This window comes from Somniosus microcephalus, chromosome 3 (assembly GCF_052327205.1).
Source record: "Somniosus microcephalus isolate GS21.2 chromosome 3, FLI_Smic_1.0, whole genome shotgun sequence".
NCBI classification, from domain to species: Eukaryota; Metazoa; Chordata; class Chondrichthyes; order Squaliformes; family Somniosidae; genus Somniosus; species Somniosus microcephalus.
The window spans coordinates 246,689,864-246,716,705 of NC_140989.1; the positions used below are offsets into that span (position 1 = coordinate 246,689,864).

At 56.8% G+C, this 26,842-nt stretch overlaps 1 protein-coding gene across 1 annotated transcript in view; it reads left to right on the forward strand.

The window, feature by feature from the left end:
- LOC147121802 (uncharacterized) overlaps nucleotides 1–26,842 on the forward strand; it is a 363,729-nt gene that overhangs the window by 157,881 nt on the left and 179,006 nt on the right. The window lies entirely within an intron of this gene.

Genomic DNA, 26,842 nt, shown 5'->3' on the forward strand with positions numbered 1-26,842 from the left:
ATGGCCCAGAGGAACTCTGAATCCTGTTCCTCAGGCCACGCGGCCCACTCCGCCTCGTGCGTGCCGTGGGGGCCGCCATCTTGGAAGCCATCTTCACCTCCCAGGTCTCAGGCCAGCCCTGCACCATCAGAGCCCCAGCCCCCACCCAGGAGCCCCACTACTGCTGCGATGCATCGGGGCCCGAAATGCTACTTCTGCGGCCAGGACAAACACTCCAGGCATCTGTGCCCAGCGAAGGGCACCACCTGTTTTAAATGCGGGAAGAAAGGACATTTCAGCAAAGTCTGCAGAGGGAACCCCGCCTCCAACTCCACCACTGCCGCGTGCGCACCATGGGGGCGGCCATCTTGGACGCCATCTTGTCCACCCTCATGGAGTCCACCATCTTGCCCCGACTACACGGACCTCCAGGACCCACTGGTGGCCTCGATCACAGTGGATCAATCCAGGCCGCATCCGTTGTCTAAATCGATGATGGACATAGAGGTAAATGGGAACAAGGTTAAATGCTTGATTGACTGCGGGAGCACCGAAAGTTTTATTCATCCTAGCCTGGTAAAACGACTTTCACTAACGATAGTCCCCACACAGGGCAAAATCGCCATGGCTGATAAGACTCATACCTCAAAAATTACAGGTTTCTGCGCGGTTATGTTGTCGGTAAAAGGCACTGATTACAGAGATTTTAAACTATTGATAATGCCAGATCTCTGTGTGAGCGTGATCTTGGGTCTGAACTTCCAGTGCCACCACCAAAGTATCACGCTTACCTACGGTGGGTCCCAGCCGCCCCTCACAGTGTGCGGTCTGGCTACCCTGAAGGTCAAGCCGCCCTCTCTGTTCGCCAACCTCGCACCCAACTGTCGACCCATAGCGACCAAGAGTAGGCGGTACAGCTGGGAGGATAGACGGTTCATTGCGTCGGAAGTAGAAAGACTCAAGCGGGAGGGTATCATCGAATGCAGTACCAGCCCGTGGCGTGCCCAGGTAGTAGTAGTTAAGGGTAGCGAAAAGAGGTGGATGGTGATAGATTATAGCCAGACGGTTAATCTATACACCCAGCTAGACGCCTACCATCGACCTAAAATCGGCATACCACCAGCTCCCCATTAGGCCGGAGGACCGTCCATACACCGCCTTCGAGGCGAACGGACGCCTCTACCACTTCCTCAGAGTCCCCTTTGGGGTAACGAATGGGGTCTCGGTCTTCCAGCAGGAGATAGACCGCATGGTCGATGAGAACCAGTTAACAGCCACCTACCCATACCTAGACAACGTCACCATCTGCGGCCACGACCAGCAAGACCACGACTCGAACCTCGCGAGATTTCTGAAAACCGCCCTCAGACTCAATCTCACCTACAACGAGGATAAGTGTGTCTTTAGCACCACACGCCTCTGTATCCTGGGCTGCGTGGTGGAAAACGGGGAAATCGGTTCGGACCCCGACCGATTGCGCCCCCTACGGGAGCTACCCCTACCAAACACTCCTAAGGCGTTGAAAAGGTGCCTGGGGTTCTTCTCCTATTACGCCCAAAGGGTCCCCAATTATTCCGAGAAGGCCCATCCCCTCCTGAAATCAACGTCCTTCCCGCTCACGGCCGAGGCCCACGCCGCCTTCAACAGCATTAAACACGACATTGAGAAGGCCGCGCTGCAGGCAGTGGACGAAAACATCCCTTTCCAGGTCGAAAGCGATGCGTCCGACTTCGCTTTAGCAGCCACCCTCAACCAGGATGGGCGGCCCGTAGCCTTTTTCTCAAGAACCCTCCAAGGGCCCGAGATCAGGCACTCCTCGGTAGAGAAGGAGGCCCAGGCCATAGTGGAGGCGGTGCGGCTCTGGAGGCACTACCAAGCCGGCAAACGCTTCACCCTGCTTACCGACCAGTGGTCGGTAGCCTTCATGTTTAACAACAAACAGAGGGGGAAGATGAAGAACGACAAAATTCTCAGGTGGCGGATCGAACTCTCCACGTTTGAGTACGACATAATATATAGGCCGGGGGCCCTCAACGAATCCCCCGATGCCCTATCACGAGGGATGTGTGCCAGCATCCAGGGGGACAGGCTACAGGGCCTCCACAATGGCCTCTGCCACCCGGGGGTCACCCGGCTATTTCACTTTATAAAATCCCGTAACCTCCGCTATTCCATCGAGGAGGTCCGGTCGATGACCAGGGACTGCCGCACCTGTGTGGAATGCAAGCCCTGTTTTTTCAGGCCCGACCGAGCCCACCTGATCAAAGCTACACGGCCATTCGAGCGCCTGAGCTTAGATTTCAAGGGACCACTGCCCTCCACCAACCGCAATGGGTACTTTCTCAACATTGTGGACGAGTACTCCCGCTTCCCATTTGCCTACCCCTGCCCAGATATGACCAGTGCCACGGTCATCAAGTGCCTCGGCAACCTGTTTTGCACGTTCGGCATGCCTAACTACATCCACACTGACAGGGGGGCGTCGTTCATGAGCGACGAACTGCACCAATACCTGCTGTCGAAGGGGATAGCCACGAGTCGGACCACTAGTTATAACCCCCGGGGTAATGGGCAAGTGGAGAGGGAGAACGCGACAGTGTGGAAGGTGGTCACCTTAGCACTAAGGTCTAAAGGCCTCCACACCTCCCGCTGGCAAGAGGTCCTCCCAGACGTACTCCACTCGATAAGGTCGCTACTGTGTACTGCTACTAACGCCACTCCTCATGAGAAGATGTTTGTTTTTCCCCGCAAATCAACCTCTGGAGTGTCCCTACCCTCGTGGCTCTCCACCCCAGGGACAGTCCTATTATGGAAGCATGTGAGGGGCCACAAAACGGATCCCCTCGTGGAGGCAGTACACCTACTCCACGCAAACCCACAGTATGCGTACGTCAAGCACGCCGACGGGCGTGAGGACACCGTGTCCATAAAGGACCTCGCCTCGGCAGGAAGCGACGACGACCCATCATCACCACCCCCAGAAGAACCTCCACCATCCCCAGGCTCACCACCCCCAGAAGTACCTGCAACACCCCCAACACATGGGTATGCCCAGGAGGGCACCACGGACTCCCGGTCAGAACCCGAGGTACTGTTGCGACGTTCAGGAAGGACTATCACACCCCCGGACAGACTAAATCTGTAGAAGGGGTGAATGTGATGAAATATATGCCTTCATCAGCCCCTGTGTTTTACCTGCTTTGTATTGTGTGTACCGCCCCCTTTTTCCTATTGTGTGCATTGTCTACGCCCCTGTCTTTTGTCATATAAACATCTCAAGAGCTGTATGAGTCATTCTATCAGACGAACCCGATGTGGAAAGACCTGCAATGTTCTTAGTGATTAAAAGCCTTCAGTTGAATCCTTTAAACTCCTTGTCTTTGAGTTATTGATGGCACATCATGAACAACCTTTGTCGGCCCTGGGCTCTAGGCTCGCTCATCCTCCCGGTGTGACCAACCGATATCGGCCCTGGGCTCTAGGCTCACTCCTTCTCCCGGTGTGAACAACCGCTGTCGGCCCTGGGCTCTAGGGTCGCTCGTCCTCCCGGTGTGAACAACCGCTGTCGGCCCTGGGCTCTAGGCTCGCTCCTTCTCCTGGTGTGAACAACCGCTGACGGCCCTGGGCTCTAGGCTCGCTCGTCCACCCGGTGTGAACAACCACTGTCGGCCCTGGGCTCGCTCGTCCTCCTGGTGTGAACAACCGCTGACGGCCCTGGGCTCTAGGCTCGCTCCATCTCCCGGTGTGAACAATCACTGTCGGCCCTGGGCTCTAGGCTCGCTCCATCTCCCGGTGTGAACAACCGCTGTCGGCTCTAGGCTCGCTCCATCTCTCGGTGTGAACAACTGCTGTCGGCCCTGGGCTCTAGGGTCGCTCGTCCTCCCAGTGTGAACAACCGCTGTCGGCCCTGGGATCTAGGGTCGCTCGTCCTCCTGGTGTGAACAACCGCTGTCGGCCCTGGGCTCTAGGCTCGCTCCATCTCTCGGTGTGAACAACTGCTGTCGGCTCTGGGCTCTAGGCTCGCTCGTCCTCCCAGTGTGAACAACCGCTGTCGGCCCTGGGCTCTAGGGTCGCTCGTCCTCCTGATGTGAACAACCGCTGTCGGCCCTGGGCTCTAGGCTCGCTCATCCGCTCGGTGTGAACAACCGCTGTCGGCCCTGGGCTCTAGGGTCGCTCGTCCTCCCGGTGTGAACAACTGCTGTCGGCCCTGGACTCTAGGATCGCTCGTCCTCCTGATGTGAACAACCGCTGGCGGCCCTGGGCTTAGTAATCCGCCCGATGTGAACAACCGCTGTCGGCCCTGGGCTCTAGGATTGCTCGCTCGCCTGGTGTGAACAAGTACTGTTGGCCCTGGGCTCTAGGCTCGCTCATCCGCTCGGTGTGAACAACCGCTGTCGGCCCTGGGCTCTAGGGTCGCTCGTGCTCCCAGTGTGAACAACCGCTGTCGGCCCTGGGCTCTAGGCTCACTCGTCCTCCCGGTGTGAACAACCGCTGTCGGCCCTGGGCTCTCGGCTCACTCGTCCTCCCGGTGTGAACAACTGCTGTCGGCCCTGGGCTCTAGGCTCACTCGTCCTCCTGGTGTGTGTATTGATTTCTTTGTGGGTTCAATGACGAGACATTTATGAAAGAGAATGTCTTTTAATCTAAAGCTTGTTCAACTCTTTTAACAGCATTTACAGGAGACATCATGCTAGTGATGCATCTAGAATGAAACTGAAACTAAACTAAACTGCCTTGCTTGTCTCGGTCACATGCCCTCTGCTGGTCAGGCACAAGCAATCAATACATGCAAACATGCTGGTAAGGCATCATAATCAAACAGGCAAATACCATCTCTATTTGCTGATATCATTACATCTCCTTTTCTTAAAACAAAAGTATTTTACTTTTAACTAACAACATGTTTTCTTTGTATTAATCTGCATTTTAACTGTAACACTTAATGAACTTACATTATCATTATCATGATCAAGGTTTTTTAACCTTGCTTTGTGTGTTCACATGAAATATGTCAATACACTAGAACTTGAAGAAAGAATAAGATAACATTACTTCCTTCTATAACAATAGTCCTTAAATTTGCTCAATGAGTCTCTCAGGAGGCTTCACGTGTCTTGAGGATTTCCTGATTGATTGTCCTTGAATCTGAGTTGTTGCCTCAGATGATTGGTTCTCAGCTGTGTGATCAGGTTGTTCAACAGTATCAGTCTCTTGACCTGCTGTGGCTGGTCCCATGAGAAGATCTCGACGATTTCTTCTCAGAACAGCACCCTCATCTGTCTGAATGGTGTATGATCTTGGTTGAACTTCACTCAGGACAGTTCCCTTCTGAGTCCATGTGTTTGTTTTGTCTTTGAACCTTACTTGGTCACCAGTGTGGAGTTCAGGTAGGTTTTGTGTTCCTCTGTCATAGTAGTACTTTTGCTTTTCTTTCTGTTGTTCTTTGAACTTCCTCACTTTCTCCCCCTCTTTTGTTTTCAGGAGGTTCTCTGGGATGGGTAGGTTTGACCTTAGCCGACGTCCCATCAGGAGTTGGGCTGGTGACTTACCACACTCGAGCGGCGTTGTGCGGTATACAAGCATGCTTTGGTAGAAGTCAGTTCCACTGTCTTTTGCCTTGTACATCAGTCTTTTCACTGTCTGGACCGATTTTTCCACTAGTCCATTGGACTGTGGATAGTGAGGACTTGACGTTGTGTGGACAAAGTCCCACTCTTTGGCAAAGTGTCGGAAACTTGCATTGCAAAACTGGGGTCCGTTGTCTGTGAAGACCTCGCTTGCCAGGCCATGTCTGGAGAATATGGCTTTCATACATGTTATCACAGCATCTGCAGTGGTGGTGTACAGTCTACAAACCTCTGGATACAGGGAGTAATAGTCTGTGACTACAAGATAGTCCTTCCCTTGACATACGAATAGGTCAGTGCCTACCTTCTGGTAAGGTCTGTCTGGCGCTGGGTGTGACTTTAGTGGTTCTACCGGATTGCTTGCTCGATATTTCAGGCATATTGTGCAGTTTGACACCTCATTTGTCACATCTTGGTTGATTCGTGGCCAGTACATCACCTCTCGTGCTCTTTTCTTACACTTTTCGATTCCCAGGTGTCCTCCATGGATCTTTTTTAACATCTCTTTTCTCAGACTCTTTGGGATAACTATTTTACTTCCTTTGTAGATGATGTCTTCGACCACTGATAGTTCCGCCCTGCAGTTCCAGTACTCTGCCATGTCAGGTGAGCAGTCTTGCTTCATGTTGGGCCATCCATCCAAGATGCTTTTCCTCAGTCGTCTCATTGTTTCATCTTTGTTTGTCTCAGTCTTTATGAGCTCCATTTTTGCATCTCCTATGGGCAGTGCACTTGTGATCATGTCCACGTAGGCGTTCACTTTTTCATCCATTGTGGTGTTTGCGGGCTCACTTGGGTCAACAGCTCTGGACAACGTGTCTGCTGTATACATCAGCTTACCCGGTGTGTACGCAACATTCAGTGTATAGCGTTGCAGCCTGATCATCATTCTTTGTATTCTAAGCGGACAGCTATTTAGTGGCTTTTGGAACAATGCAATCAAGGGCTTATGGTCAGTCTCTACACTGATTGCTGGTGAAATCTTTCACAGGCGTATGTGATGCTGAGCAGCTCCTTTTCTATTTGAGCATATCGCGTCTCCACGTCTGTCATTGAGCGCGATGCATATGCAATAGGTTGCCAGTAGTCATATTTTTGCAGAAGAACGGCACCGAGCCCACTCTGTGATGCATCTGATGATATCTTGATGGGTCTCACTGGGTCATAAAACCTCAGAACTGGTTCCTCTGTGAGCAGTTTCTGTAGATCGCTCCATGACTTCTCATGCTCATGATTCCATTCCCATTCTATGTTCTTTTCAGTTAGTCTTCTCAGTGGCGCCATCTTTTCTGAGAGGTTGGATATGAATTTCCCCATGTAGTTGATCATTCCATTAAACCTCTGCACGTCCTTTTTGCATTGTGGCTTTGGCATATTCTCAATGGCAGACCCCTTTCTGGGATCTGGTCTGATGCCCTCACTGCTAAGGATATCTCCCACGAATGTCAGTTCTGTCACCCCGAGCTGGCATTTCTCTCTATTCAGCTTCAGGTTTGTTTTCCTTGTTGCTTCCAGCACTTTTTTCAGTCTCTCGTCATGCTCAGTTCTCATGGTTCCCCATACTATGATGTCATCCATTGATGTATCAACTCCCTCCAGGTGCTCATAGATCATATGAATTGTTTTGTGATACACTTCAGGAGCTGAGGCAATGCCAAATGATAACCTTAGGAATCTGTATCTGCCAAATGGACTGTTGAACGTGCACAGTCTTCAACTTGCCTCGTCCAGCTTCATCTGCCAAAATCCTGATGATGCATCTAACTTGCTGAAATACTTTGCATTTGCAAACTGTGACATGATTTCCTCACGTGTAGGAAGCTTGAAGTGCTCTCTCTTTATTGCTCTGTTTAGATCTCTTGGATCCAGGCAAATTCTGAGCTTTCCATTCTTTTTGTCCACTACGACGAGGGAACTCACCCACTCAGTTGGCTCATCTATCTTCTGAATCATGTTCAGGCTTTCCATCCTGTCCAACTCTGCCTTCAGTTGCTTTTGAAGAGCAAACGGAACTTTTCTGCATGGATGTATGACCGGTGTCATACTTTTATCTACTCTGATCGTGTGTTCTCCTGGAATGCAGCCTAGACCCTTAAATAGGTCTTTGTACTCTTTCATGAGTTCATCATAGACTGTCTCTCCTTCGCTTTCCACGAGGACTCTCTTTACCAGGTTCAGTCTCTCACAGGCTTTTAAACCTAGTATGGCTTGCACCTCCTTTGGCACCACGATTAATGCTAGCGTGTGCTCTCTGTCCTTGTGTGTTACTTTGACAATGCATCTTCCTTTCACTGGTATATCAGTACCTGAGTATCCTGTCACTTTCACTTTTATTCCATGTATCTTTGGTCTGAATCTAATTTTCTTAAAATCAGTCTCTGATATCACATTAACTTGTGCTCCAGTATCCAATTTAAATGGAATGTGTATGTCATTCACTTTTAGTGTCAACATCCAGTCGCTTTCTTCTTTTTTGTTTTCAGACACATCTACATAGAACTCCTCTATCTCGCTTTCATCTACTGTCTGGACCTTGCTTTGTTGCGCTTGGTTCTTACAGCAACGGGCATAATGGTTGTTCTTGTTGCTACTATTGCATTTTTTAGCATATGCTGGACACTCTTTTGGTGGATGCTGTGTACCGCATCGACTACATGTCTTTCGATTGTCCCTTTCATTTTCGTTCGCTGGCCACGCCTCTTTTTTCACATTGGCGCTCTTTTTGTTAAACGGCTTGTATCCGTTCTTTCTCACTGCATCCATGTTGCAGCTATTGTCACTGAACAGCTCCTTTGCCTGCAACTTCACAGTCTCTGTAGCCCTACACAGTGCTATGGCTTTTCCCAGGTCCAGATCTTGCTCTCTTAGCAGTCTTTCCCTTAGACCATTATCTGGAATACCACACACCAGTCTGTCTTTTATCAGTGAGTCTGTCAGTCCCCCAAATTCACACGTTTTGCTTCTGTTTCTCAGTTCAGTCACATACTGATCAATAGTCTCTCCCGTTTCCTGTACACATGTGAAAAATCTGTGCCTCTCAAATGTCACGTTACGTTTAGGTATGCAGTAGGCCTCAAACTGTTCCATTATTTTATCTAGCTTCATTTTGTCTCCATCAGCAGCGAATGTGAAGTTATTATACACCTCCAGCGCTTCATCACCCACGACATGTAAGAACAGTGACGCTTTCATTTTATCACCTTTCTCGTCAGCTCCGATTGCCGCTAAATAGAACCCCACACGTTGTATGAACCTCCTCCAATTTTCAGCCACAATACCTGTCAACTGAAGCGTCGCCGGTGGGTGTAAACCTTCCATTTTTCACTTCGTTAGCTATTCTCCAATGGTAAGCAACGATGTTCTCTTTTGGCTTGCTAATTTGTGGAGAGCTGATTTAACTTCAGATTTTTTCTCTTCATCTCTTTCAATCACTTCTGACACCATGTATTGATTTCTTTGTGGGTTCAATGACGAGACATTTATGAAAGAGAATGTCTTTTAATCTAAAGCTTGTTCAACTCTTTTAACAGCATTTACAGTATGTTTGCATGTATTGATTTCTTTGTGGGTTCAATGACGAGACATTTATGAAAGAGAATGTCTTTTAATCTAAAGCTTGTTCAACTCTTTTAACAGCATTTACAGGAGACATCATGCTAGTGATGCATCTAGAATGAAACTGAAACTAAATTAAACTGCCTTGCTTGTCTCGGTCACATGCCCTCTGCTGGTCAGGCACAAGCAATCAATACATGCAAACATGCTGGTAAGGCATCATAATCAAACAGGCAAATACCATCTCTATTTGCTGATATCATTACAGTGTGAACAACCGCTGTCGGCTCTGGGCTCTAGGCTTGCTCGTCCACCCGGTGTGAACAACCGCTATCGGCCCTGGGCTCTAGGCTCGCTCGTCCTCCCGGTGTGAACAACCGCTGTCGGCCCTGGGCTCTAGGCTCGCTTCTTCTCCCGGTGTGAACAACCGCTGTCAGTCCTGGGCTCTAGGCTCGCTCCTTCTCCCGGTGTGAACAACCGCTGTCGGCCTTGGACTCTAGGCTCGCTCCTTCTCCCGGTGTGAACAACCGTTGTCGGCCTTGGACTCTAAGCTTGCGCCTTCTCCCGGTGTAAACAACTGCTGTCGGCCCTGGGCTCTAGGCTCGCTCCTTCTCCCAGTGTGAAAAACCGCTGTCGGCCCTGGGCTCTAGCTCGCTCATCCGCTCGGTGTGAACAACCGCTGTCGGCCCTGGGCTCTAGGCTCGCTTGTACTCCCAGTGTGAACAACCGCTGTTGGCCCTGGGCTTTAGGCTCGCTTGTCCTCCCGGTGTGAACAACCGCTGTCGGCCCTGGGCTCTAGGCTCGCTCGTCCTCCCGGTGTGAACAACCGCTGTCGGCCCTGGGCTTTGGGCTCGCTCGTCCTCCCGGTGTGAACAACCGCTGTCGGCCCTGGGCAATAGGATTGCTCGCTCGCCTGGTGTGAACCACTGCTGTCGGCCCTGGGCTATAGGCTTGCTCGTCCTCCCAGTGTGAACAACCACTGTCGGTCCTGGACTCTTGGCTCGCTCATTCTCCCGGTGTGAACAACCGCTGTCGGCCCTGGGCTCTGGACTCGCTCGTCCTCCCGGTGTGAACAACCGCTGTCGGCCCTGGGCTCTTGACTCGCTCGTGCTCCCGGTGTGAACAACCGCTGTCGGCCCTGGGCTATGTAAGAATTCGCAATGATTTACAGTTCTGAAGATTCATGTTTTTGATTAAAGTATCCCTGGGCAATGTGCTTTTCAAATTTCCAGGGATAAAATGGCTGTCTCACCACATGGCCGAGACAAAAAGGCTGGGAATGCAGTTTTCTGTGTCTGGAAGTAAGGTTCAATGAAGACAAAGGACAATGCTTTGTTTACAAAGCAACTGAATGCTATTAGCATTTGTTTAGATACACCTGAAACTGCAGAAGAGACGTTTGCACCTTGAATGGGAAGCGTTAACTTTAAATGGGTTTCCAATCACCCAGTACTGGACTATAGAGCAGATGTATCTCCCTTTTGTTTCAGCAAAGGGAGCTCTGAAAATCACATTAACTCAATCTAACCACTTTGAGTTAGCCTATCACAGCTTTGGGGTTAATTTTGCACACAGCCCTTGCAAAGCAGGATGTGAGGGGCTCACCAGGTATAAAAAAAGGGCTGAGCAGCCAGCTCGCTCTCTTGACTCTGGGCTCTTGGCTCTTGACTTCCTGGGACGATAAGGTGAGCTCTCTCTCTCTCTCTCTTCGCTGGACCATGTGAGCAGAGATTTTCTGACTCTCAACAAGGCAACCTAGCAGGAGTTAAGGGGGGATGGTGATTTAAGGGAATTGCTAAGATTGTTTAAATAACATTGTAGCCATTGTACCCCTCGTTTTTGCCGTGTGTACCCCCTTGATATATAGCTTTACAATTTTACTGTGTTCGTGTGGGCTAGTTTGATATTGTGATTGTAGTTTCTTTTAGTTAATAAAGCTTGATTTTTGTTCTCTCATCCAAACCACGTGTTCCATTTTAATATCATTAATTATAAGTTCCTCCACTCAGAACTAAAGGAGGGGTAGCGATTAGAAACCACTGTTTGTAAATTGGTTTTATTGGAATTGGTCTGATGTGCAGGCAAAGGCTGCAAGACCAGGAAAATTACTTTAAACCAGTTTAAAGAAGCCCCCGAAATCCTTACAATGGCGAGCCAGGTAGGAGTGGAGCCAGTTTTTGATTTAATAAGTGGTCTGGATCTGGTGAAAGCATCAGCTCTTGTTTCTCTCGTTGTTTTCAGTATGTGAGTAGCCCTGCGGATGTTAGCAGCAGCGTGTAGGCTGACCTATCGGGGTATAGGTGGCTGGGTTAGGAAGGTTGTGAAGAGAGAGCAGGAGGAAAGCTTTAGGGAAGCAAAGGCAGCTTATAAGCTGGCCTGTGCCCTAAGGTATGAGGAAGCAGATCATGGCCCCTGTAGTGCAGAGATAGAAAGCCTTAACATGGCTTTAAATGCATCAAAGGGGATGATTTGTCTGATCAGCCCGAAGGCAGGTCAGCTGGATTTTACTGGCAGCCCAAGTAGAACCATCCCACAGGCAACACCCAGAACGGTGCTGGATTGGGAATTAGAGATCCCAAGACAGCAGCCCACAGCTCCGGGTCTTGAGGAGCTCTGGCAGCGAGGAGGGGTGGACAATGGGGTGGTAGGAGACATAGGGAGGGAGCTGACACCAGGTTTTGGATCAGGAGAGAGAGATTTGTACCAGCAGGCTTCCAGATACATTATACAGTGCGGGCTATTTGGACATGGGGGAGAAGGTTCCCAGCCAGCTGGGGCTGTGACCCAAGCTCAGGGTCTGCCAGCCAAAGTTTCCCCCAGAGAGACACCCCTCAGAAGGTCTCAGCGGGTGCCCCAGCCTAAGAAAGCATGGTCACCCACTTTACAGTGGAGTAGGGCGGTCTCCCGAGCCAGGGAAAAGCCAGAGAACAGAGGCCCCCACTCAACAGCCATAAGCTGCGAGGGACCAGAGACAGGAGGCAGTCCAGCTTCGCTGCAGTCAGCAGCAATCTGCGACAGTGCTAGAGATTAGACTGGCCGTCCGGAGACGGGCGGCATTTGTATGATAGCTATGTGTGTGTATATAGCGTGCTTTTAAGGTATTTTAAGTTTTGTTGATTTAACTAGTCTTAAGTTTAAGTTTAAAGAGTTTAAATTTACATGTGTGCCAAATGTTTGTATTTTGGTCCGAGGCCGAGGGACCCGACCATGTCTCCACCTAAGGCAGCAGGTCAGTGAGACCTGGCTGCATGTCGCTTTTAAGTTTTACAGGAGAGTGGAAAATGAAGCAGCCATGTTCGCCCAGCCCGAGCTGGACATCGAATGAAGATACGGAATGTTGGGGATCACCTCGCCACTGGACGAATCCAGGAGACCCCGCAGTGATCTTCGGGGAAAAGCCGGACCGAGTCTGGAGGAACTTGCCTACTCCTCCTACGGGGAGGAGATGGCCCCAGCTGGGTGGGGCATGGCCCCCAACCCAGCACTATCCTGACCGAAGTTCACGTGCGGGAGACCTCGCTGTTGAGGAGTCACGATGGGGAAGCGCGGGCGCCTGGTCATAGGGACGCGTTCCCCGGGGATGGGTGGTGATGGCCCGGGAATGATTGCATAGAGGAGGGGGAGACCCAAGAGTCACGTGGGTGCGGTCGGGGGAGGGAGGAACTCACCCGGGGGCCCACGGGCAAAGAAGATAAGTTGTGGCTGGGAAGGATGAGTGGGTGGCCGGATCAGTGTGGGGCCAGAGAGTGCCGCCACACAGGCACCCATCATTTTCTGCAGCCAGTCGAGGGAAGACGGGAGGGGGAGGGACTGGGAGTCATGAGACCCCATACTCCCCGGTCTCGGTCTGTGGAAGGTAATCTTAAATGTGAGGGGTACCCCGCCTCCACAAAAGGACAAGGGAACGGCTCGGGGCTGGCGGAACAGGCTGGTCGGTAAATCCATTCTGCCTGTTTTAAAGTTTAAGCTGATCATAGGGGGGTGGAAGGTACTTTTACTGCCCGAGTGGGAGGAGCAATACCCACTCGAATTTCGCGACCCATCATCGGCACGTGATGATCGGGGTTCATTTAAGCATGTTGTTTAATGATTTTTTGTATTTTGTGTTGCAGCCCCAAGTTGAGCAGAGGCGTGAGGTCCTCTCCGTGCTTGGGACCAGTTTGTGACAACTCCAAGTTGAGCAGAGGCGTAGGACCCTCTCCGTGCTTGCGATAATTTTTGAGTACATTGTGTAACTAAGATTGCAACATTTTGTAATAACTTATGATGAAAAAAAAAGGTGATTGTAAATTTGGTTTACACTGTATAATTTTACAAGTGTGTAGGGGTATGAGACCCCTTAGTGAAAACTGAAGTATCTGTAAGATGCCTACCGTACCATGGTTTTTTTCTTGAATTTAAGGGGAATAGATGGGACGGGGATCAGTGGCAGATAGCTATTAGGTAAATACAGGGGATGGTTGTTTGTGGGGGGTCAGAAATCATTGCTTATTTCTTCAAGAGGATACTACAAGCAAGCTGGAAGTATCCAAGGGCGGACTGTAAGAATTCGCAATAATTTAAAGTTATGAAGATTCATTTTTTTGATTAAAGGATCCCTGAGCGAGGTGCTTTTAAGTTTCCAAAGATAAAATGGCTGTCACCACATGGCCGAAGGACAAAAGAGGTTTGGAATGCAGCTTTCTGTGTCTGGAAGTAAGGTTCAATGAAGACAAAGGACAATGCTTTGTTTACAAAGCAATTGAATGCTATTAGCATTTGTTTGTATGTCGAGTGGATCCAAAGGACATCTAAACTGCAGAAGTGACTTTTTGTATCTTAAATGGGAAGCGTGAACGTTTGAAAGGATTTTTAAGACACCCAGTACTGGACTATAGAGCAGATGTATCTCCCTTTTGTTTCAGCAAAGGGAGCTCTGAAAATCACATTAACTCAAACTAACCACTTTGAGTTAGCCTATCACAGCTTTGGGGTTAATTTTGCACACAGCCCTTGCAAGGCAGAATGGCAGGGGGGCTCACCAGGTATAAAGATAGACGCTGAAGCCAGCTCTTTCTCTTGACTTCCTGGGACGATAAGGTGAGCTCTCTCTCTCTCTCTCTCTCTCTCTTCGCTGGACCGTGTGAGCAGAGATTTTCTGACTCTCAACAAGGCAACCTAGCAGGAGTTAAGGGGGGGTTGGTGATTTAAGGGAATTGCTAAGATTGTTTAAATACATTGTAGCCAGTGTATCCCTCGTTTTTGCCGTGTGTACCCCCTGCTGTACAGTTTTACAATTTTACTGTGTTCGTGTGGGATAGTTTGATATTGTGATTGTAGTTTCTTTTAGTTAATAAAGCTTGATTTTGTTCTCTCATCCAAACCACTTGTTCTGTTTAATATCATTAATTATAAGTTCCTCCACTCAGAACTAAAGGAGGGGTAGCGATTAGAAACCGCTGTTTTAAAATTGGTTTCATTGGAATTGGCCTGATGTGCAGGCAAAGGCTGCAAGACCAGGAAGAGTACCTTAAACCAGTTTAAAAGAAGCCCCCGGAATCCTTACAGCTCTAGGCTCGCTCCTTCTCCCGGTGTGAACAACCGCTGTCGGCCCTGGACTCTAGGGTCGCTCGTCCTCCCAGTGTGAAGAACTGCTGTCGGCCCTGGGCTCTAGGCTCGCTCGTCCTCCCAGTGTGAACACCCGCTGTCGGCCCTGGGCTCTAGGGTCGCTCGTCCTCCCAGTGTGAAGAACTGCTGTCGGCCCTGGGCTCTAGGCTCGCTCCTTCTCCCGGTGTGAACAACCGCTGTCGGCCCTGGGCTCTAGGCTCGCTCCTTCTCCCGGTGTGAACAACCACTGTCGGCCCTGGGCTGTCGGCTCGCTCCTTCTCCCGGTGTGAACAACCACTGTCGGCCCTGGGCTGTCGGCTCGCTCCTTCTCCCGGTGTGAACAACCGCTGTCGGCCCTGGGCTGTAGGCTCGCTCCTTCTCCCGGTGTGAACAACCGCTGTCGGCCCTGGGCTCTAGGCTCGCTCCTTCTCCCGGTGTGAACAACCACTGTCGGCCCTGGGCTCTAGGCTCGCTCCTTCTCCCGGTGTGAACAACCGCTGTCGGCCCTGGGCTCTAGGCTCGCTCCTTCTCCCGGTTTGAACAACCGCTGTCGGCCCTGGGCTCTAGGCTCGCTCCTTCCCCCGGTGTGAACAACCGCTGTCGGCCCTGGGCTGTAGGCTCGCTCCTTCTCCCGGTGTGAACAACCACTGTCGGCCCTGGGCTGTAGGCTCGCTCCTTCTCCCGGTGTGAACAACCGCTGTCGGCCCTGGGTTCTAGCTCGCTCCATCTCCCGGTGTGAACAACCGCTGGTGGCCCTGGGCTCTAGGCTCGCTCCTTCTCCCGGTGTGAACGACCGCTGTCGGCCCTGGGCTCTAGGCTCGCTCCTTCTCCCGGTGTGAACAACCGCTGTCGGCCCTGGGCTCTAAGGTCGCTCGTCCTCCCTGTGTGAACAACCGCTGTCGGCCCTGGGCTCTAGGCTCACTCCTTCTCCCGGTGTGAACAACCGCTGTCGGCCCTGGGCCCTAGGCTCACTCCTTCTCCTGGTGTGAACAACCGCTGTCGGCCCTGGGCTCTAGGCTCGCTCCTTCTCCCGGTGTGAACAACCGCTGTCGGCCCTGGGCTCTAGGCTCGCTCCTTCTCCCGGTGTGAACAACCGCTGTCGGCCCTGGGCCCTAGGCTCACTCCTTCTCCTGGTGTGAACAACCGCTGTCGGCCCTGGGCTCTAGGCTCGCTCCTTCTCCCAGTGTGAACAACCGCTGTCGGCCCTGGGCTCTAGGCTCGCTCCATCTCCCGGTGTGAACAACCGCTGTCGGCCCTGGGCTCTAGGGTCGCTCGCCCGCCCGGTGTGAACAACCGCTGTCGGCCCTGGGCTCGAGGGTCGCTCATCCTCCCTGTGTGAACAACCGTTGTCGGCCCTGGGCTCCAGGGTTGCTCGTCCACCCGGTGTGAACAAGCGCTGTCGGCCCTGGGCTCTAGGCTCGCTCGTCCTCCCGGTGTGAACAACCGCTGTCAGCACTGGGCTCTAGGCTCGCGCCTTCTCCCGGTGTGAACAACCACTGTCGGCCCTGGGCTCTAGGCTCGCTCCTTCTCCCGTTGTGAACAACCGCTGTCGGCCCTGGGCTCTAGGCTCGCTCCTTCTCCCGGTGTGAACAACCGCTGTCGGCCCTGGGCTCTAGGCTCGCTCCTTCTCCCGGTGTGAACAACCGCTGTCGGCCCTGGGCTCTAGGCTCGCTCCTTCTCCCGGTGTGAACAACCGCTGTCGGCCCTGGGCTCTAGGCTCGCTCCTTCTCCCGGTGTGAACAACCGCTGTCGGCCCTGGGCTCTAGGCTCGCTCCTTCTCCCGGTGTGAACAACCGCTGTCGGCCCTGGGCTCTAGGCTCGCTCCTTCTCCCGGTGTGAACAACCGCTGTCGGCCCTGGGCTCTAGGCTCGCTCCTTCTCCCGGTGTGAACCACCGCTGTCGGCCCTGGGCGCTAGGCTCGCTCCATCTCCCGGTGTGAACCACCGCTGTCGGCCTGGGCTCTAGGCTCGCTCTTTCTCCCGGTGTGAACAACCGCTGTCGGCCCTTGGCTCTAGGCTTGCTCGTACTCCCGGTGTGAACAACCGCTGTCGGCCCTGGGCTTTGGGCTCGCTCCATCTCCCGGTGTGAACAACCGCTGCCGGCCCTGGGCTCTAGGCTCGCTCCATCTCCCGGTGCGAACAACCACTGTCAGCCCTGGGCTCTAGGCTCGCTCCATCTCCCGGTGTGAACAACCGCTGTCGGCCCTGGGCCCTAGGCTCGCTCGTGCTCCCGGTGTGAACGACCGCTGTCGGCCCTGGGCTCTAGGCTCGCTCCATCTCCCGGTGTGAACAACCGCTGTCGGCCCTGGGCTCTAGGCTCGCTCCATCTCCCGGTGTCAACAACCGCTGTCGGCCCTGGGCTCTAGGCTCGCTCCATCTCCCGGTGTGAACAACCGCTGTCGGCCCTGGCTCTAGACTCGCTCGGCCGCCCGGTGTGAACAACCGCTGTCGGCCCTGGGCCCTAGGCTCGCTCGTGCTCCCGGTGTGAACAACCGCTGTTGGCCCTGGGCTGTAGGCTCGCTCCTTCTCCCGGTGTGAACAACCGCTGTCGGCCCTGGGCTCTAGGCTCGCTCCTTCTCCCGGTGTGAACAACCGCTGTCGGCCCTGGGCTCTAGGCTCGCTCCATCTCCCGGTGTGAACAACCGCTGTCGGCCCTTGGCTCTAGGGTCGCTCATCCTCCCGGTGTGAACTGCTGTCGGCCCTGGGCTCTAGGGTCGCTCATCCTCCCGGTGTGAACAACCGCTATCGGCCCTGGGCTCTAGGCTCACTCGTCCTCCCGGTGTGAACAACCACTGTCGGCCCTGGGCTCTAGGCTCACTCGTCCTCTCGGTGTGAACAGCCGCTGGTGGCCCTGGGCTCTAGGCTCGCTCCTTCTCCCGGTGTAAACAACCGCTGTCGGCCCTGGGCTCTAGGGTCGCTCGTCCTCCCGGTGTGAACAACCACTGTCGGCCCTGGGCTCTAGGCTCACTCGTCCTCTCGGTGTGAACAACCACTGTCGGCCCTGGGCTCTAGGCTCACTCGTCCTCTCGGTGTGAACAGCCGCTGGTGGCCCTGGGCTCTGGGCTCGCTCCTTCTCCCGGTGTGAACAACCGCTGTCGGCCCTGGGCCCTGGGCTCGCTCATCCTCCCGGTGTGAACAACCGCTGTCGGCCCTGGGCCCTGGGCTCGCTCATCCTCCCGGTGTGTACCACCGCTGTCGGCCCTGGGCTCTAGGCTCGCTCCTTCTCCCGGTGTGAACAACCGCTGTCGGCCCTGGGCCCTAGGCTCGCTCCTTCTCCCGGTGTGAACAACCGCTGTCGGCCCTGGGCTCTAGGCTCGCTCCTTCTCCCGGTGTGAACAACCGCTGTCGGCCCTGGGCTCTAGGCTTGCGCCTTCTCCCGGTGTGAACAACCGCTGTCGGCCCTGGGCTCTAGGCTCACTCGTCCTCCCGGTGTGAACAACCGCTGTCGGCCCTGGGCTCTAGGCTCGCTCCATCTCCCGGTGTGAACCACCGCTGTCGGCCCTTGGCTCTAGGCTCACTCGTCCTCCCGGTGTGAACAACCGCTGTCGGCCCTGGGCTCTAGGCTCGCTCCATCTCCCGGTGTGAACCACCGCTGTCGGCCCTGGGCTCTAGGCTCGCTCGTCCTCCCGGTGTGAACAACCGCTGTCGGCCCTGGGCTCTAGGCTCGCTCGTCCTCCCGGTGTGAACAACCGCTGGTGGCCCTGGGCTCTAGGCTCGCTCCTTCTCCCGGTGTGAACAACCGCTGTCGGCCCTGGGCTCTAGGCTCGCTCTTTCTCCCGGTGTGAACAACCGCTGTCGGCCCTGGGCTCTAGGCTCGCTCCATCTCCCGGTGTGAACAACTGCTGTCGGCCCTGGGCTCTAGGCTTGCTCGTACTCCCGGTGTGATCAACCGCTGTCGGCCCTGGGCTTTGGGCTCGCTCCATCTCCCGGTGTGAACAACCGCTGTCGGCCCTGGGCTCTAGGCTCGCTCCATCTCCCGGTGTGAACAACCGCTGTCAGCCCTGGGCTCTAGGCTCGCTCCATCTCCCGGTGTGAACAACCGCTGTCGGCCCTGGGCTCTAGGCTCGCTCCATCTCCCGGTGTGAACAACCGCTGTCGGCCCTAGGCTCGCTCGTGCTCCCGGTGTGAACAACCGCTGTCGGCCCTGGGCTTTGGGCTCGCTCGTCCTCCCGGTGTGAACAACTGATATCGGCCCTGGGCTCCAGGCTCCCTCGCTCGCCTGGTGTGAACAAGTGCTGTTGGCCCTGGGCTCTAGGCTTGCTCATCCGCTCGGTGTAAACAACCGCTGTTGGCCCTGGGCTCTAGGCTCGCTCTTTCTCCCGGTGTGAACAAGCGCTGTCGGCCCTTGGCTCTAGGCTTGCTCGTACTCCCGGTGTGAACAACCGCTGTCGGCCCTGGGCTTTGGGCTCGCTCCATCTCCCGGTGTGAACAACCGCTGTCGGCCCTGGGCTTTGGGCTCGCTCCATCTCCCGGTGTGAACAACCGCTGTCGGCCCTGGGCTCTGGGCTCGCTCCATCTCCCGGTGTGAACAACCGCTGCCGGACCTGGGCTCTAGGCTCGCTCCATCTCCCGGTGTGAACCACCGCTGTCGGCCCTGGGCTCTAGGCTCGCTCTTTCTCCCGGTGTGAACAAGCGCTGTCGGCCCTTGGCTCTAGGCTTGCTCGTACTCCCGGTGTGAACAACCGCTGTCGGCCCTGGGCTTTGGGCTCGCTCCATCTCCCGGTGTGAACAACCGCTGCCGGACCTGGGCTCTAGGCTCGCTCGCTCACCTGGTGTGAACAAGTGCTGTTGGCCCTGGGCTCTAGGCTTGCTCATCCGCTCGGTGTAAACAACCGCTGTCGGCCCTGGGCTCTAGGCTCACTCGTCCTCCCGGTGTGAACAACCACTGTCGGCCCTGGGCTCTAGGCTCGCTCCTTCTCCCGGTGTGAACAACCGCTGTCGGCCCTGGGCTCTAGGCTCGCTCCTTCTCCCGGTGTGAACAACCGTTGTCGGCCTTGGACTCTAGGCTCGCGCCTTCTGCCGGTGTGCACAATCGCTGTCGGCCCTGGGCTTTGGGCTCGCTCATACTCCCGGTGTGAACAACTGATATCGGCCCTGGGCTCTAGGCTTGCTCACTCGCCTGGTGTGAACAAGTGCTGTTGGCCCTGGGCTCTAGGCTTGCTTATCCGCTCGGTGTAAACAACCGCTGTCGGCCCTGGGCTCTAGGGTCGCTCGTCCTCCCAGTGTGAACAACCGCTGTCGGACCTGGGCTCTAGGCTCACTCGTCCTCCCGGTGTGAACAACCACTGTCGGCCCTGGGCTCTAGGCTCACTCGTCCTCTCGGTGTGAACAACCGCTGTCGGCCCTGGGCTCTAGGCTCGCTCCTTCTCCCGGTGTGAACAACCGCTGTCGGCCCTGGGCTCTAGGCTCGCTCCATCTCCCGGTGTGAACAACCGCTGTCGGCCCTGGGCTCTAGGCTCGCTCCTTCTCCCGGTGTGAACAACCGCTGTCGGCCCTGGGCTCTAGGCTTGCTCCTTCTCCCGGTGTGAACACCCGCTGTCGGCCCTGGGCTCTAGGCTCGCTCCTTCTCCCGGTGTGAACAACTGCTGTCGGCCCTGGGCTCTAGGCTCGCACGTGCTCCCGGTGTGAACAACCGCTGGTGGCCCTGGGCTCTAGGCTCGCTCCATCTCCCGGTGTGAACAACCGCTGTCGGCCCTGGGCTCTAGGCTCGCTCCTTCTCCCGGTGTGAACAACCGCTGTCGGCCCTGGGCCCTAGGCTCACTCCATCTCCCGGTGTGAACAACCGCTGTCGGCCCTGGGCTCTAGGCTCGCTCCATCTCCCGGTGTGAAGAACCGCTGTCGGCCCTGGGCTCTAGGCTCGCTCCTTCTCCCGGTGTGAACAACCACTGTCGGCCCTGGGCTCTAGGCTCGCTGGTCCTCCCGCTTTGAACAACCGCTGTCGGCCCTGCGCTCTAGGCTTGCTCCTTGTCTCGGTGTGAACAACCGCTGTCGGCCCTGGGCTCTAGGGTCGCTCGTCCTCACGGTGTGAACAACCGCTGTCGGCCCTGGGCTCTAGGGTCGCTCGTCCATCCGGTGTGAACAACCGCTGTCGGCCTTGGACTCTAGGCTCGCGCCTTCTGCCGGTGTGCACAATCGCTGTCGGCCCTGGGCTTTGGGCTCGCTCATACTCCCGGTATGAACAACTGATATCGGCCCTGGGCTCTAGGCTCGCTCACTCGCCTGGTGTGAACAAGTGCTGTTGGCCCTGGGCTCTAGGCTTGCTCACTCGCTCGGTGTAAACAACCGCTGTCGGCCCTGGGCTCTAGGGTCGCTCGTCCTCCCAGTGTGAACAACCGCTGTCGGCCCTGGGCTCTAGGCTCACTCGTCCTCCCGGTGTGAACAACCACTGTCGGCCCTGGGCTCTAGGCTCACTCGTCCTCCCGGTGTGAACAACCACTGTCGGCCCTGGGCTCTAGGCTCACTCGTCCTCCCGGTGTGAACAACTGCTGTCGGCCCTGGGCTCTAGGCTCACTCGTCCTCCCGGTGTGAACAACCGCTGTCGGCCCTTGGCTCTAGGCTCGCTCGTCCTCTCGGTGTGAACAACCGCTGGTGGCCCTGGGCTCCAGGCTCGCTCCTTCTCCCGGTGTGAACAACCGCTGTCGGCCCTGGGCTCTAGGCTCGCTCCATCTCCCGGTGTGAACAACCGCTGTCGGCCCTGGGCTCTAGGCTCGCGCCTTCTCCCGGTGTGAACAACCGCTGTCGGCCCTGGGCTCTAGGCTCGCTCATCCTCCTGGTGTGAACAACCGCTGTCGGCCCTGGACTCTAGGCTCGCGCCTTCTCCCGGTGTGAACAACCGCTGTCGGCCCTGGGCTCTAGGCTCGCTCATCCTCCTGGTGTGAACAACCGCTGTCGGCCCTGGACTCTAGGCTCGCGCCTTCTCCCGGTGTGAACAACCACTGTCGGCCCTGGGCTCTAGGCTCGCTCCTTCTCCCGGTGTGAACAACCGCTGTCGGCCCTGGGCTCTCGGCTCGCTCCATCTCCCGGTGTGAACAACCGCTGTTGGCCCTGGGCTCTAGGCTCGCTCATCCTCCTGGTGTGAACAACCGCTGTCGGCCCTGGACTCTAGGCTCGCGCCTTCTCCCGGTGTGAACAACCACTGTCGGCCCTGGGCTCTCGGCTCGCTCCATCTCCCGGTGTGAACAACCACTGTCGGCCCTGGGCTCTAGGCTCGCGCCTTCTCCCGGTGTGAACAACCGCTGTCGGCCCTGGGCTCTAGGCTCGCTCATCCTCCTGGTGTGAACAACCGCTGTCGGCCCTGGACTCTAGGCTCGCGCCTTCTCCCGGTGTGAACAACCGCTGTCGGCCCTGGGCTCTAGGCTCGCTCATCCTCCTGGTGTGAACAACCGCTGTCGGCCCTGGACTCTAGGCTCGCGCCTTCTCCCGGTGTGAACAACCGCTGTCGGCCCTGGGCTCTAGGCTCGCGCCTTCTCCCGGTGTGAACAACCACTGTCGGCCCTGGGCTCTAGGCTCGCTCCTTCTCCCGGTGTGAACAACCGCTGTCGGCCCTGGGCTCTAGGCTCGCTCGTCCTCCCGGTTTGAACAACCGCTGTCGGCCCTGGGCTCTAGGCTCGCTCCATCTCCCGGTGTGAACAACCGCTGTCGGCCCTGGGCTCTAGGCTAGCTCCTTCTCCCGGTGTGAACAACCGCTGTCGGCCCTGGGCTCTAGGATTGCTCGCTCGCCTGGTGTGAACCACCGCTGTCGGCCCTGGGCTCTAGGTTCGCTCGTCCTCCCGGTGTGAACAACCGCTGTCGGCCCTGGGCCCTAGGTTCGCTCGTCCTCCCGGTGTGAACAACCGCTGTCGGACCTGGGCTGTAGGCTCGCTCCTTCTCCCGTTGTGAACAACCGCTGTCGGCCCTGGGCTCTAGGCTCGCTCCTTCTCACGGTGTGAACAACCGCTGTCGGCCCTGGGCTCTAGGCTCGCTGCTTCTCCCGGTGTGAACAACCGTTGTCGGCCCTGGGCTCTAGGCTCGCTCCATCTCCTGGTGAGAACAACCGCTGTTGGCCCTGGGCTCTAGGCTCGCTCCATCTCCCGGTGAGAACAACCGCTTTCGGCCCTGGGCTCTCGGGTCGCTCGTCCTCCCGGTGAGAACAACTGCTGTCGGCCCTGGGCTCTAGGCTCGCTCCATCTCCCGGTGTGAACAACCGCTGTCGGCCCTGGGCTCTAGACTCGCTCCTTCTCCCGCTGTGAACAACCACTGTCGGCCCTGGGCTCTGGGCTTGCTCGCCCTCCCGGTTTGAACAACTGCTGTCGGCCCTGGGCTCTAGGCTCGCTCCTTCTCCCGGTGTGAACAACCGCTGTCGGCCCTGGGCTCTAGGCTCACTCGTCCTCCCGGTTTGAACAACTGCTGTCGGCCCTGGGCCCTAGGCTCGCTCCATCTCCCGGTGTGAACAACCGCTGTCGGCCCTGGGCTCTAGGCTCGCTCCTTCTCCCGGTGTGAACAACCGCTGTCGGCCCTGGGCTCTAGGCTCGCTCCATCTCCCGGTGTGAACAACCGCTGTCGACCCTGGGCTCTAGGCTCGCTCCTTCTCCCGGTGTGAACAACCGCTGTCGGCCCTGGGCTCTAGGCTCTCTCGTCCTCCCGGTTTGAACAACCGCTGTCAACCCTGGGCTCTAGGCTCGCTTCTTCTCCCGGTGTGAACAGCCATTGTCGGCCCTGGGCTCTAGGCTCGCTCCTTCTCCCGGTGTGAACAACCGCTGTCGGCCCTGGGCTCTAGGCTCGCTCCTTCTCCCGGTGTGAACAACCGCTGTCGGCCCTGGGCCCTAGGCTCGCTCCTTCTCCCGGTGTGAACAACCGCTGTCGGCCCTGGGCCCTAGGCTCGCTCCATCTCCCGGTGTGAACAACCGCTGTCGGCCCTGGGCTCTTGGCTCGCTCCTTCTCCCGGTGTGAACAACCGCTGTCGGCCCTGGGCTGTAGGCTCACTCGTCCTCCCGGTTTGAACAACCGCTGTCGACCCTGGGCCCTAGGCTCGCTCCTTCTCCCGGTGTGAACAACCGCTGTCGGCCCTGGGCTCTAGGCTCACTCGTCCTCCCGGTGTGAACAACCACTGTCGGCCCTGGGCTCTAGGCTCGCTCCATCTCCCGGTGTGAACAACCGCTGTCGGCCCTGGGCTCTAGGGTCGCTCGTCCTCCCGGTGTGAACAAGTGCTGTCGGCCCTGGGCTCTAGGCTCACTCGTCCTCCCTGTGTGAACAACCGCTGTCGGCCCTGGGCTCTAGGGTCGCTCGTCCTCCCGGTGTGAACAAGTGCTGTCGGCCCTGGGCTCTAGGCTCGCTCCTTCTCCCGGTGTGAACAACCGCTGTCGGCCCTGGGCTCTAGGCTCGCTCCATCTCCCGGTGTGAACAACCGCTGTCGGCCCTGGGCTCTAGGCTCGCTCCTTCTCCCGGTGTGAACAACCGCTGTCGGCCCTGGGCTCTAGGCTCGCTCCATCTCCCGGTGTGAACAACCGCTGTCGGCCCTGGGCTCCAGGCTCGCTCCATCTCCCGGTGTGAACAACCGCTGTCGGCCCTGGGCTCTAGGCTCGCTCCTTCTCCCGGTGTGAACAACCGCTGTCGGCCCTGGGCTCTAGGCTCGCTCCATCTCCCGGTGTGAACAGCCGCTGTCGGCCCTGGGCTCTAGGCTCGCTCCTTCTCCCGGTGTGAACAACCGCTGCCGGCCCTGGGCTCTAGGCTCGCTCCATCTCCCGGTGTGAACAACCGCTGTCGGCCCTGGGCTCCAGGCTCGCTCCATCTCCCGGTGTGAACAACCGCTGTCGGCCCTGGGCTCCAGGCTCGCTCCATCTCCTGGTGTGAACAACCGCTGTCGGCCCTGGGCTCCAGGCTCGCTCCATCTCCCGGTGTGAACAACCGCTGTCGGCCCTGGGCTCTAGGCTCGCTCCATCTCCCGGTGTGAACAACCGCTGTCGGCCCTGGGCTCTAGGGTCGCTTGTCCTCCCGGTGTGAACAACTGCTGTTGGCCCTGGGCTCTAGGCTCGCTCCTTCTCCTGGTGTGAACAACCGCTGTCGGCCCTGGGCTCTAGGCTCGCTCCTTCTCCCGGTGAGAACAACCGCTGTCGGCCCTGGGCTCTAGGCTCGCTCCTTCTCCCGGTGTGAACAACCGCTGTCGGCCCTGGGCTCTAGGCTCGCTCCTTCTCCCGGTGAGAACAACCGCTGTTGGCCCTGGGCTCTAGGCTCGCTCCTTCTCCCGGTGAGAACAACCGCTGTCGGCCCTGGGCTCTAGGCTCGCTCCTTCTCCCGGTGAGAACAACCGCTGTCGGCCCTGGGCTCTGGGCTCGCTCCTTCTCCCGGTGAGAACAACCGCTGTCGGCCCTGGGCTCTGGGCTCGCTCCTTCTCCCGGTGAGAACAACCGCTGTCGGCCCTGGGCTCTGGGCTCGCTCCTTCTCCCGGTGAGAACAACCGCTGTCGGCCCTGGGCTCTAGGCTCACTCCTTCTCCCGGTGTGAACAACCGCTGTCGGCCCTGGGCTCTAGGCTCACTCCTTCTCCCGGTGTGAACAACTGCTGTCGGCCCTGGGCTCTAGGCTCGCTCGTCCTCCCGGTGTGAACAACCGCTGTCGGCCCTGGGCTCTAGGCTCACTCCTTCTCCCGGTGTGAACAACTGCTGTCGGCCCTGGGCTCTAGGCTCGCTCCTTCTCCCGGTGTGAACAACCGCTGTCGGCCCTGGGCTCTAGGCTCGCTCGTCCTCCCGGTTTGAACAATCGCTGTCGGCCCTGGGCTCCAGGCTCGCTCCTTTTCCCGGTGTGAACAACCGCTCTCGGCCCTGGGCTCTAGGGTCACTCGTCCTCCCGGTGTGAACAACCACTGTCGGCCCTGGGCTCTAGGCTCGCTCCTTCTCCCGGTGTGAACAACCGCTGTCGGCCCTGGGCTCTAGGCTCGCTCCTTCTCCCGGTGAACAACCGCTGTCGGCCCTGGGCTCTAGGCTCGCTCCATCTCCCGGTGTGAACAACCGCTGTCGGCCCTGGGCTCTGGGCTCGCTCCTTCTCCCGGTGTGAACAACCGCTGTCGGCCCTGGGCTCTAGGCTCGCTCCATCTCCCGGTGTGAACAACCGCTGTCGGCCCTGGGCTCTGGGCTCGCTCCTTCTCCCGGTGAGAACAACCGCTGTCGGCCCTGGGCTCTAGGCTCGCTCCTTCTCCGGTTGTGAACAACCGCTGTCAGCCCTGGGCCCTAGGCTCGCTCCTTCTCCCGGTGTGAACAACCACTGTCGGCCCTGGGCTCTGGGCTCGCTCCTTCTCCCGGTGTGAACAACCGCTGTCGGCCCTGGGCCCTAGGCTCGCTCCTTCTCCGGTTGTGAACAAACGCTGTCGGCCCTGGGCTCTAGGCTCGCTCCTTCTCCCGGTGTGAACAACTGCTGTCGGCCCTGGGCTCTAGGCTCACTCGTCCTCCCGGTTTGAACAACCGCTGTCGGCCCTGGGCTCTAGGCTCGCTCCTTCTCCCGGTGTGAACAACCGCTGTCGGCCCTGGGCTCTAGGCTCGCGCCTTCTCCCGGTGTGAACAACCGCTGGTGGCCCTTGGCTCTAGGCTTGCGCCTTCTCCCGGTTTGAACAACCGCTGACGGCACTGGGCCCTAGGCTCGCTCCTTCTCCCGGTGTGAACAACCGCTGGTGGCCCTGGGCTCTAGGCTCGCTCCTTCTCCCGGTGTGAACAACCGCTGGTGGCCCTGGGCTCTAGGCTCGCTCGTCCTCCCGGTGTGAACAACCGTTGTCGGCCCTGGGCTCTAGGCTCGCTCCTTCTCTCGGTGTGAACAACCGTTGTCGGCCTTGGACTCTAGGCTTGCGCCTTCTCCCGGTGTGAACAACCGCTGTCGGCCCTGGGCTCTAGGCTCGCTCCATCTCCCGGTGTGAACAACCGCTGTCGGCCCTGGGCTCTAGGCTCGCTCCTTCTCCCGGTGTGAACAACCACTGTCGGCCCTGGGCTCTAGGCTCGCTCCTTCTCTCGGTGTGAACAACCGTTGTCGGCCTTGGACTCTAGGCTTGCGCCTTCTCCCGGTGTGAACAACCGCTGTCGGCCCTGGGCTCTAGGCTCGCTCCATCTCCCGGTGTGAACAACCGCTGTCGGCCCTGG